This window comes from Schistocerca serialis, chromosome 6, assembly GCF_023864345.2.
Source record: "Schistocerca serialis cubense isolate TAMUIC-IGC-003099 chromosome 6, iqSchSeri2.2, whole genome shotgun sequence".
Lineage (NCBI taxonomy): Eukaryota > Metazoa > Arthropoda > Insecta > Orthoptera > Acrididae > Schistocerca > Schistocerca serialis.
This window is the reverse complement of record NC_064643.1, coordinates 232,627,484-232,640,453: the sequence shown is the minus strand read 5'-3', so window position 1 is coordinate 232,640,453 and position 12,970 is coordinate 232,627,484. Positions and strand designations below refer to the sequence as shown.

At 40.0% G+C, this 12,970-nt stretch overlaps 1 protein-coding gene across 1 annotated transcript in view; it reads right to left on the bottom strand.

Annotated features, from left to right (window-relative positions):
- The window catches only part of LOC126484797 (transmembrane protease serine 9-like), a 48,664-nt gene that overhangs the window by 21,381 nt on the left and 14,313 nt on the right, over positions 1-12,970 (bottom strand). The gene's annotated exons all lie outside the window — the stretch shown is intronic.

Here is a 12,970-nt window from a genome sequence, read left to right as displayed (position 1 = left end):
ACTCTTTTACAAAGTCTACCGCGTGTTATCTGAGCGAAATTAGCAAAAATATTCCGCCATTACACCCTAGGCCTCTATCCTGAAATACAGCTAAACATGGTTATATGTAATAGCAGTTACTTTAGGGTGGAGCATCGCATTACATTTTTCCATGACAGGATTCGCCACCTTTAGCCAGTTTGGTGGCGTTTGATTGCCAAGTGACGGCCTTAGGAGAAAGGGACATCAATCTTAGTTTCCTGAAGTTTGCAACTAAATAGAGTACATTTTTAGTTGATTAACAGAATCAAAACTGTACTTCAAGGTGGACGATAAGCGAAGGTTATTAGGCGATACAGACTATACAAAACAATATGGCAGACTCCCAAGCAGCAATGGTGCAGAAGATAGCACAGTTGAACCAGAGATACACAGTATTTAAGAATAACGCATTATTTGCTTGAAAGGATCCAAATATTAGAGGTGCAGAAGGTGATCTACTAGTTACAGAGAAGGTTAATTACGTAACCATACAGCAGCACCTAGAAGATAGCGACCAAAGCTACTACAAACTAACACCTTCATATCCAGTACAGGAAGTAAAGATAAAAATGGAACCTGAAGTGAAAAAAAATGGGGAATACGACAGGCAATATGTTTCAGACAGTGACTCAGACGATAACAGATACAGTAAATAAGTCAATGAACGGAGAGACAGGGTTAATACGTGGATACATAGGGACAATAAATGGGAGACAGGGTCGTTGAAAGAGGAAATTAATGGAGATATCGGCTCACTAGGTAGGAGAAGTAAAAGGAAAGATAGGAACGATGACTTAAAAAATAGATTCAGTAAAGAAAAATTTGGAAAGATCGGTAAAAGCAATAAAACAGAGAATATGTGAGTCCAGAGAACATGTGACTTTAGTTGAAAATAATATAGAGCAGGTAAAGCGTGAAGTTGAAAAAATGAAAAAAAGGCATAAGGTAACTAAAGATACAAGACTGAACTATATAAATTTGCATTTGGATTAGAAACTAAAATTATACAAGGGCAATCAAACACCGAAACTGAAATGAAAGAAGTAGCAGATGCAGTAGATAACAAACTGGCCAAGACTATTGCTGTTGTAAAAATTGATGTAAATGATGCGAATAAAATGTTAGCTACACATGTACAGCAACAAATTTCAGAACTAATAGTAAGTGAGGTAGTAGAATTGATAACAGTTACTTCCAAAATCGCTCATAGGGTTGAAAGTGTGGAAAATTTTAAGATGTTAGTTACTGTATACCTATTTGGAGTGGTATGGCATAACCAAATAGTTGGTGAGTTATAAAAATTTCACCCAAAAGGTAAAATAAATCTAGTAACATTTACGAAAGCCTTTATGAAATTTATACCCAAAGAACTTCCTGAGAATGAGAGAGTAATGATTGCAGAAACCAAAGTCATTGGGGATGCTAGGAATTGGGTAAGTAGAGCCACAGATCACAGTGTGAAACAAAGCGAGATTTATCAGGATTTCTATCCAGCTTCATTCAATCCAGGAGATAATAAGACTATTCTAAGAGAGTATTCTGAGAACTTATGTAGGAAAGTTGAACATGAAAAGGATCTTATGACTGAAGAACACTTATTGCATGTGTTACTTAGAAAACTACCATAAAATATACAACGTTACATTAGTTTGGGAAATTATGATAAAAAAGTTACCTTGATTGAAGTAGATGAACTTGATGTTTGGAGCAGAGCTAATGAAAATAGGTCCTACAAAATTAACCAGTATGGAAGAAAAATGATTGAAGCGATTTCACAGCTCTACAATAACTTTATCATTTGAGATAAATTCACAATGCTTTGCACACACATACAAAAACTCAAAAAGTTTTTTTAGGCATTCACAAATGTTCGATATGTGCCCCTTTAGTGATTCGGCAGACATCAAGCCGATAATAAAGTTCCTCCCACACTCGGCGCAGCATGTCCCCATCAATGAGTTCGAAAACATCGTAGATGCGAGCTCGCAGTTCTGGCACGTTTCTTGGTAGAGGAGGTTTAAACACTGAATCTTTCATATAACCCCACAGAAAGAAATCGCATGGGGTTAAGTCGGGAGAGCGTGGAGGCCATGACATGAATTGCTGATCATGATCTCCACCACGACCGATCCATCGGTTTTCCAATCTCCTGTTTAAGAAATGCCAAACATCATGATGGAAGTGCAGTGGAGCACCATCCTGTTGAAAGATGAAGTCGGCGCTGTCGGTCTCCAGTTGTGGCATGAGCCAATTTTCCAGCATGTCCAGATACACGTGTCCTGTAACGTTTTTCCCGCAGAAGAAAAAGGGGCCATAAACTTTAAACCGTGAGATTGCACAAAACACGTTAACTTTTGGTGAATTGCGAATTTGCTGGACGAATGCGTGAGGATTCTCTACCGCCCAGATTCGCACATTGTGTCTGTTCACTTCACCATTAAGAAAAAATGTTGCTTCATCACTGAAAACAAGTTTCGCACTGAACGCATCCTCTTCCATGAGCTGTTGCAACCGCGCCGAAAATTCAAAGCGTTTGACTTTGTCATCGGGTGTCAGGGCTTGTAGCGATTGTAAACGGTAAGGCTTCTGCTTTAGTCTTTTCCGTAAGATTTTCCAAACCGTCGGCTGTGGTACGTTTAGCTCCCTACTTGCTTTATTCGTAGACTTCCGGGGGCTACGCGTGAAACTTGCCCACACTCGTTCAACCGTTTCTTCGGTCACTGAAGCCCGACCCGTTGATTTCCCCTTACAGAGGCATCCAGAAGCATTAAACTGCGCATACCATCGCCGAATGGAGTTAGCAGTTGGTGGATCTTTGTTGAACTTCGTCCTTGAAGTGTCGTTGCACTGTTATGACTGACTGATGTGAGTGCATTTCAAGCACGACATAGGCTTTCTCGGCTCCTGTCGCCATTTTGCCTCACTGCGCTCTCGAGCACTCTGGCGGCAGAAACCTGAAGTGCGGCTTCAGCCGAACAAAACTTTATGAGTTTTTCTACGTATCTGTAGTGTGTCGTGACCATATGTCAATGAATGGAGCTACAGTGAATTTATGAAATCGCTTCAATCAACTGTAATAGCCCTGTAATAACAATAATAATAAATTTATAAATGAAATAACCAAGAATGAGATCAATGAGAATCAATAGAGGCAGGTGAGTCCGAAGAGTTTATGGAAGCAGTAGCACTCACAATGGCACACTGTGGCACCAGTCAGAGAACAAGGGTCCACCACAGTAAAATGCTGAGCTGGAGCAGAACATAGGGGTGGGCCTCAAAAACAGTATCAAGAGAACCAACAGTATCGCCAGAATAATAGTTTTCAAACCAATGGGCAGTACAACAGACGTAGAGTGAACTGTCGTAGTAGAAATAGGAATAGTTAATAGTGTGCTTGGTGTGAGAAAGATATAAATCAAAAAGGAAAAAGAGGATGGGAGTATAAATTAAAGTGGATACAAGGTTTACCAGAATTTTGTCGAGAAAAGGAGGTGGAGAGGTACTATAAGTTCAGAAAAGCATATGAGGTAGATGGCGTTGATATTTAGCCATTTTATGAGTGGGAGGAACAGAGTAACCTTACCAATAATAAAGAGGGAATGCCCAAAGAGGAGAAGGTTGCGACTAGCAAATCTGTAGGGAAAGCAACTGACAGTAAGACAGGAAAAGAAATACTAGAGGTACTTATAGAGAATAACTGTCATGAAAATACAAGTGAAAAGTAAGCATATGGTCAATGGGTGAGTGAAAAAAATGAAATGATCGTATGGCATTCTTGCCCGGGAGGCCCCATGCGGGGAAGTTCGGTCCCCGTATTGCAAGTCCTTTTTAGTTGACGCCAGTTCGGCGACTTGCGAGTCAATGATGATGAAATGATGATGAAGAACACACAACACCCAGTCATCACGAGGCAGAAAAAATCCCTGACGCCCGCCGGGAATCGAACCCAGAATTCCGCGCGTAGCAAGCGATAACGCTACCGCAAGACCACGAGCTGTGGACAATGGGTGAGTGACTTATGGGAATTAGCCACAGGTGTAATTGAGTATAGGATGAAAAAAGGAGAAGATGTGCGAAGTATAAATGAAAGGCACGAGAAAAGGGGTAATAATAAATTACAGATGCATACTGAGAATTTTCGTAGTGAGGAGGAAGGATCAATAAGTAGTTCCAGAGATCAAAGTGATGATAATGAAACGAAATGAGTGCTACTGTTGTTACTATTGACATGTCTAGTGAGAGTATTCACAACAGGCAGGAAACACAAGAGGAATCTTCAAATGGGTATGATTCAAGTGAGGACCAGGACTATCAGATATGGCACAAACGGGTAATGAAAGCGTCGGGTTCGAAGGGCTAGAATTCAATAATGATTACGATTGTGCTATAGTAGAAGGTGAACCTACGAAAGAACAGAAGATATTAGAGGATGCCCGGAGATCAGAATTAGGCCAAAGAGATGATCCCATAAATGTTGAACAAGAAACGTAGGTTTTTCTAAGTGTAATAACGAGACTCAAGAGGATTAAGACATGGTAAGTGATATGAAGATTCAGCATTGAGTAGATTTGAAGTAGGAGAGACAAACAAAGAAATACTCGGGCAACAGTTTGTCTCAGAAAGGAAGGATTAGAGTATCAAGCTTGTCCAAGGTATGTTATCAGTTTGGAGTAAAGAAGATATTGAACAGGACCTTCTAAGAGAAGAGGAAGATGGATTCTCAATTAGGTTAGGTCAACCATTAATTAGAATACAGTTATATCGTATGAGTGAACATGCATTTCTACATACTGGTACTGAAATAACATGAATTTCTGAATCTTTGTGGAAAGACATAAGTAGCGAACGTGAAATTCAGAAATGTCTGTATCTGGACTTAAGATAGTGTATACCACAGGAAAATTAAGTAAACCTGTGAGGAAACAAGGGCTTTTGTCTTTCAAAATTGGGAACTGTGTGATGGAAAGTGTGTTTTTCGTAGTTCGTAATTTAAGTATAAATATTTTAAATAAATATTTTATAGACTCAGTCTTGATGATAGAAAACCAAGTAAATATTGAATGAGATGAAAGACTAATAATATTTAAGTAATTAGGTGTGGAAAACCAAGTCAGTTTTGTAAGACATGTGATGGATGAGAAAGGAAAACTAACTAAAAGACAGATATTAGACCAACAGAAATCTAAAGAAATTACTTCAGAAATTTGCAAGTCGTTTCATATATATGCGTCCAAGGCAGCTTACATACCTCAACCCAATGTATATTACTGTTTTCTAAATCAAAGAAAAAGTATGGGGTAGGTAGCACAGAAGATTCTATAAAACAGGATACTTTAATTAAAAAATAAAATATTAATACAATGAAATAGGGTTCATAACCTTGGCAGGATCCAAAAAACAGTTCTTCAGCTGACAAAAGCACGGAGGAAAGCTCATTAGATGCTACTCCCCCCGGCGGTACAAGGCCCACCGTCGTCTTGGACGACGCATGCAGATCTTCGGAGTCTGGGGAGCCTGCACCAACGGGCTTGGAGGTATCAGAGACTCCTGCAAAGATTAAGCACAAACGCCCAAATTACTTTGCCACATTTAACGTCAACTCATTTCTGAAGGCAGGTAAACTAAAAAAAAACTTACAGATGCCTTGCAGCAATAGAAGATACTAATTTCAGCGATTCAAGAAACAAGATTCACAGATGAACACCCCTTTGAGTCAGAGGGCTGCAGAATATTCAAAGGTAAAACTGGCAGACGCGTTCTAAAAACCATTCCTCATGTTATCATGGGATTTATACTCAACAAGAAAACTCTAGATTCCATCATATACTTTATCTCACCAAATAGCCGAGTACCTACTATTTCTTTCCGAAGCACAAACAAAGTTTACAGCATTTTAAATGTTCATGCACCAACCAACCAGACAAACAAGAGAGATCCTAAAGGAACAGACGAATTTTGGGAAGAACTAGAGGACCTCCTATCCAAGATCTCAAACAAACACATCAGCATCCTGGTCGAAAATTTCAATGCGCATCTTGGCAAGCAGAGCAAATTCCATGACATTGTTGGAAATTACCCAGCACATAAATGGACCAACTGCAATGGAGAGAGACTGGTGGAATTGTGTAAAGCTTCTATCCTAGTCATTAAATCAGCAGCATTCAATCACTTGCCAAGAAAACAAAAAACTTGGCCATGCCTACATCCGAATCTTGAAGAATATAAAACTGATCACTTATCATCACCCGAAAAGCACAACGAGAGATCCAGAATGTAAAGTTCTGAGAATGCCAATCGGGATTCAGATCACTATCTTTCAAAGATTAAAATGAAGCTAATTCCAAAAAATTCCAGAATAACACAGGCAAGGAAGATAGACAGATCTGACAAGGAAAAGCTGATGTCCAATCGAGAATTCACTCATAAACTTGAATCCTTAGATCCAGTGTGCTGGGAAGAATTGCAACACGCCCTGGTCAGAACAGCAAAGGAAACAGGCAAGGAAGATAGACAGATCTGACAAGGAAAAGCTGATGTCCAATCGAGAATTCACTAATAAACTTGAATCCTTAGATCCAGTGTGCTGGGAAGAATTGCAACACGCCCTGGTCAGAACAGCAAAGGAAACAGGCAAGGAAGATAGACAGATCTGACAAGGAAAAGCTGATGTCCAATCGAGAATTCACTCATAAACTTGAATCCTTAGATCCAGTGTGCTGGGAAGAATTGCAACACGCCCTGGTCAGAACAGCAAAGGAAACAGGCAAGGAAGATAGACAGATCTGACAAGGAAAAGCTGATGTCCAATCGAGAATTCACTAATAAACTTGAATCCTTAGATCCAGTGTGCTGGGAAGAATTGCAACACGCCCTGGTCAGAACAGCAAAGGAAACAGGCAAGGAAGATAGGCAGATCTGACAAGGAAAAGCTGATGTCCAATCGAGAATTCACTCATAAACTTGAATCCTTAGATCCAGTGTGCTGGGAAGAATTACAACACGCCCTGGTCAGAACAGCAAAGGAAACAGGCAAGGAAGATAGACAGATCTGACAAGGAAAAGCTGATGTCCAATTGAGAATTCACTCATAAACTTGAATCCTTAGATCCAGTGTGCTGGGAAGAATTGCAACACGCCCTGGTCAGAACAGCAAAGGAAACTGTTCCGCTTCTGAAACCGAAGAAGCATGCTTGGTGGAACAGTGATTGTGAGGCAGCAGTTAAGCAAAGGTGGCATGCGTGGCAGAGATGGAATGCCAAGAAAAATGAAGCTAACAAAACTAACTTCCTAGATGCTAGAAAACACGCCGCAAAGATGATACGGGAAGTGAAGCGTACATTTGAGAAAATACAGTTGGCACAAAGTGAACAAGACTTCCAGAAGACAAATACAGGCAACTCCAACAGATCTTTTAAGGCCAATCTCTCCAAGTACAATACTCCAAGCCTACACTTTAAAGCTTCAAACAGAAAGCTAGTTCACAATGACAAATTACTTTAACCTCCTAACTCCACATTTCCCTTTACAGACTATTGAGAAGGCCACCTGAATTCATCACCACCCACGAAAGAGGAAATCAAGATAATTATTCATTCGCTCAAGAACAACAAAGCACCATGGGAAAATTCCATTATTTCTGAGCTTGGGAAATATGCAGAGGATAAACTAACAGAAACTATCAGCCAGATTTGGGAAACTGAATGACTCCGATATGGCTGGAATTTATCTCTAATTCGTCCTCTTCATGAAAAAGGTGATAGAACAGATGTAAATAACTATCGTGGTATCTCTGTCATATCAACAGCATATAAGATTCTGTCGAATGTTCGGCAAACTAGGACAGAAGAACAGCTAGACCCACAGCTGGGAGAGTATAAAGGAGGTTTCAGGAACGGGCGATCATGCATCGAACAGATAATGAACCTTAAATGCATCCTTTGGAACCTGAAGCTCAGGAATAGGAATTTTGTTCTGACCTCTGTGGATTTCAAAAAGGCATACCACTCGATTGATCGAAAACCCCGATCAGAGTTCTAGAACAACTTGGCCTAGACAAGAAGACCAAAGCGATAATCCAGCAGACGATAACCAACACAATCTCAAAAGTGAAATTTAGAGGAGAAACTTCAGAAGCTTTGAAGTAAAGATTGGAGTGAAGCAAAGAGATGGGCTCTCACTTCTGATCTTCAACTGTGTCGCCGCACGGTGTAGCCGCGCGGTCTAGGGCGCCTTGTCACGGTCCGTGCGGCTGCCCCGGTCGGAGGTTCGAGTCCTCCCTCGGGCATGGGTGTGTGTGTCGTCCTTAGCATAAGTCAGTTTTAGTTAGGTTAAGAAGTGTGTAATCTTAGGGACCGATGACCTCAGCATTTTGGTAGTATAAGATGTTACCACAAATTTCCAAATTTCCAACTGTGCCCTCAAAATGGTGATTCGTGAGTGGCGCAAGGAACTGAAAAACCCAGAAATTAAAAATGGTGTCACGCTGGGTTACGAGAAACAAAATCTTCAAATCGATTGTCTCGCTTTTACAGATGATCTTGCAATTTTTTCTGATTCCATGGAAACAGCTGAGAGACAGATTAATGAGGTTAACGTACAAGCACAGGAGACTGACCTTCAAATTTCATTTGAGAAAACCGAGTTTATAATGAACATATATGCACTACGAAGGGAGCTTGTAGTGGGTCAAGGCAAAATTAAGCGAGCTGAAATGGTTATATATCTTGGAGAATGGATAACAGCCACCTTTTTAGAGAAGGAAGCGTTCATATCACACGTGAATAAAATGGAAATGGCATTCCATTTAACCAAAACATCTACAACGAAAGATCAATATCGTTCAATGTAAAGTTAAGGCATTACTGCAGTCTTATCCGTCCGGAGGTCTTGGACGGTTCTGAATGCCTAGTAATGAACAGAAGAAGTCTAATCGAAAACTGGAGGGCCAAGGAAAGGAGTATTTTGTGAAACATGTTAGGTCCCATGAAACAGAATGGGGAATATAGAAGACGTCATAATCATGAACTGTATTCCCACATAGAGAAGATAACCGATACCATCCAGAAAAGAGGGATTATGTTTTATAGACATATGACCTTGACATATGAGCCGAATGGGCCCTAGAAGACTCACCAGTCGTATGATCACCTACTTTCAGGAGAAGAAAACAAAATGGTCGCAGTCTACAGAGGTGGGGAAAGATCTTAAAGAAGTGGGGATCACCCATGACGACATCTTGGAGCGTGTCCCAGTCAAGGAGAAACTTATGGCGTGGCAGGATTTTCCAGAAAAGCCAAAACTATAAACAGGAAAGGCTTGGACCCAGGAGAGGAAGGAGCAACACCGAGGACGAATGCGGGAGCACTGGGTAGACATCAGAACACGTAAAGCAAGACAGTGGAACTAACGTGGTCCAAAGATTGCCTATACGAAATGAATGAATGAAATGTATCAAAAATTCATGGAGAGTTGGTGCTTGGAACACCAGTAAGAACTGTGGTAGTATAAGATAGATTTGGTATTGTGGTGGTATTTGTAGATAAAAAATGTATTGTAATTATTTTTGAAATAGAATTATTGAAGTTACTTCTAATTGTTAATGGGATGGGAGAGCGGTTTGAAGTAAATCAACTAAAAAATTGTCTTGTGGTTCAGATGCTTGATGTAAAGGAACTACGAACATTTTCTTACTGTTAACCATGATGAAAGTTTTACACTAGGTACACTCTGTTACAGAAATATAGTGTAACTATTATACGAGTTAAGATGGTGTTTCATCTCGTGTATCTTTCAGTAACCCGTAAAGAAGTAGAGGGACATATGTAATATGACAGTGTCATTTTCGAGTAATTCTCTAAAGATAGAGGAGGTGAAATGTTGAGTGGTGGTAACTCGTTCAGAGCTGCAAAAGCATGGTGGGGAGCAGTGTATGCTCCCGAAATTTACCCGTGTGAACATGAGTCACACTAGAGCAAGCTGGTGGCAGCTGGTACACGAAACCACAGAGGGGCAAACCGCCTGCTGAGCGATGCCAGCTAGTGGCTAAATATTGAAACTAATAAACTATTTCATATGTTGTGTACAAATAGATTCTTGTAATAATGTTTGAATATGTGGAAACAATATCAGTCGTTATTATTAAATTAACTAACTCATTAAAGGTATTCAGATAATTTGGCTTGACGTAAAGAGAGTGTATTATACGGGGAACCCCCATCAATTAGAGAACTTGGAATGTTGGCGCGCAGTATTCTGGCGCAAAGTATCAGACGTTAGAGTGATTTTTTTTCACAGAAGCAGTAGGTACCACGTGCTGTGAGGCTGCGCTGCTAACAAGCGAACTTTCGTGAGCTAAAACTGCTGTGCCTCGGGTAACGTGTTTATCATTGAACTTTGTGGAAGATTTACAGCTGAGACATCTCCTTTCGTCTACGTACTCCAGAAGACCTCAATCGTAGGTAATTCTTGGAGAAATCCTTCCTTACGTTTTTTTCTGCACCTGTTAGCAACGCGGTGAGTCGCTCGCGTCTAAGGACATTAACACGCGTCACTGGACGTGAGTCAGAAGAGCCAATGTATATTTGTTTCGGAAATTATTGTAGGTTCTGAGGCTAACCTGTCGAAGAAGGCCTCGTCTCCTACAGTTCGTCCCATGATGCCCCCATCCAGCAGTTCACGTCACATTTGTTGGACGGCAGACTAGTAATTCAACATATGTTGAATGCAATAACACACGCAAACGCTTAGGTATTAAGGGAGGATGTAAACGCTTGCAGTCGAATTCTGTTTGTCAAAAAACTTACCGCCTTTGTACAAGATATCTGTGGGTCACAAATTTATCGTGTTAATTAGGAACAAATCTCGGATATAGATATTGTGAGACTCACAGCAAGCGTATAAGTAAAAGAATCCCTCATCATTTGAAGCATCATCGGCGTGTCTGTCGACATTAAAACGCCCACTCAGTTTACTGCAACACGAACTCTAAAATTTTAAGGAAGGCATGTAGGAGGAAAAATCATACCAGACCACTTTGGGTTCTTTACGACAATTACGTAGAACCATCCGTCACGAGACTACAAAAGATTTGCTCATATGCATCACAGTACAGACGCGACGAAGTTAAAAATCCCTTGATTTTTCCGAATAGTGACCAAGACGTTAATGTTTGTCTCTACAAATTTGCGACGTGTAAAAGAAATGAAAAAGCATCTGTCACTAATAACGTAGGCCATTCTGCCATCGTGCCTAGCAAACTTTAATCATCATGATAGAGACCACAACTAATGTTTCCTCCAAGCTGCACAAATACGGGTAATAGGTACTGTCTGTTTAATTGAATTAATGACATGTGTGTTAGACGGCAGCGGACAAATAAGCTCCAGCAGAACGTCACTGACAGACAACTAGCAGCCAGAAATAGTCTGAGCTTCTCAGTTCCTGTGAAAGTGCCATTGCCACTGATAATCTGAGCATACTTAATAACTGACTGTAAAATCAATTTCCACTAACTCTACTACGTAAAAATAATCATCTGGGCTCATACCACTAACAGTAGAAGCAGTAATGACCCGTGTAGCCATGGCCTAAACGTCGGATTTACCCATTTTACAATGGGATGCGGCACCATAGGGAGAATACCTCCATGTTAACTGACTCTGGGTGACGAAGAATATGTAATGATAATGTCAGTATACCACCAACAACTGTTTAGTGTTGTTATTCTTGTGTAAGTCATACATTATTTTACTAAATGTTCTATTTTAGTACCTGTTACAATATTATCTCTACAACTTGAGTTCTTGACCGTGATTTCTCCGCCAATTTGTTTCATTTGAACAGTATCGCATGATGTGAATAAAACAGCAAGCCCGTATTATGATGAAACGACGTACCCTCGTGTTTCTAAATGACTGTGCAGGACGTAGCGATGTTGTCATCACATTTTTTGACAAACGTTTATCAGCTGGCACAGCTTGTTACATATGTATGTGACATAAGGGATGAGTTACTAATAAACTTAGGATTAAATTTTCATAATTATAGAACTGAAATAGAGATGTGTAGACAAGTTAGAGTAAAATTCAGTAATAAATATCTGAATGTTAATTAACAGACATATATTTCGACATCTTTGAGTTATTTTATTGTTTTCTTGTTCAGATCACCTGATGATCTTGTTATCATAAAGAAAATCGTTAAAGTCATTAATTTTTACCATTACAGTACGAATGCATTAGCTGTGAGTTCTTGTTATCAAGCGTAGGGGAGGTAGCTTTCTTTGCTTTGGTTTGCGAAGTGTGGTGTACACATACGTATAACTTAGTAACTTTCTAACCTATTTAAAAGAGTTACATAACACTTGACACACATAAGAAGCAAAATAGTGCGGTTTCAAGATTAATCTAAAATCCTCAGTTTCTCAGACAACTGCGGCCTTGGCCTGATTCCGAATTAATCCGATATGAATCACTTTGTGGGAAAACTGTGGAAGGAGCAGAGTTAGGCAGGCGGAACATTACTTCTGTTCTACATACAACTAGAAAAAATATTTTGCCGGAAATGGGCTTCTAGTTTCGACAGTGTTAGTAAATGCATGTGACGTAAGGTATGGGTATCTTGGCTGGCGATAGAGGAAACTGTAGAAGTGCGGGATAACCTGACAAATGCCATTAGTCATGAATGGAGAGAAACATGAATTTTTTGCTCAGAGCCATTTGAACCATTTGAGCCAACTATGAATTTATTACAGAGAGAAAATAAATTACAACACTTTACTTTCAGAATAATACAATTAATGGTAATACAAAAGTGCCACCTCTAATATGAACAAAAGTGTAACATATGCTACAGATGGAAAGTCAGTGGCGGAACTGTCCTTCATGTTAAACTCCCGTAGTATTGGTGACCCACGAACGGAGTTCTCCAACGTTGCTGTACGCTGCGCCAT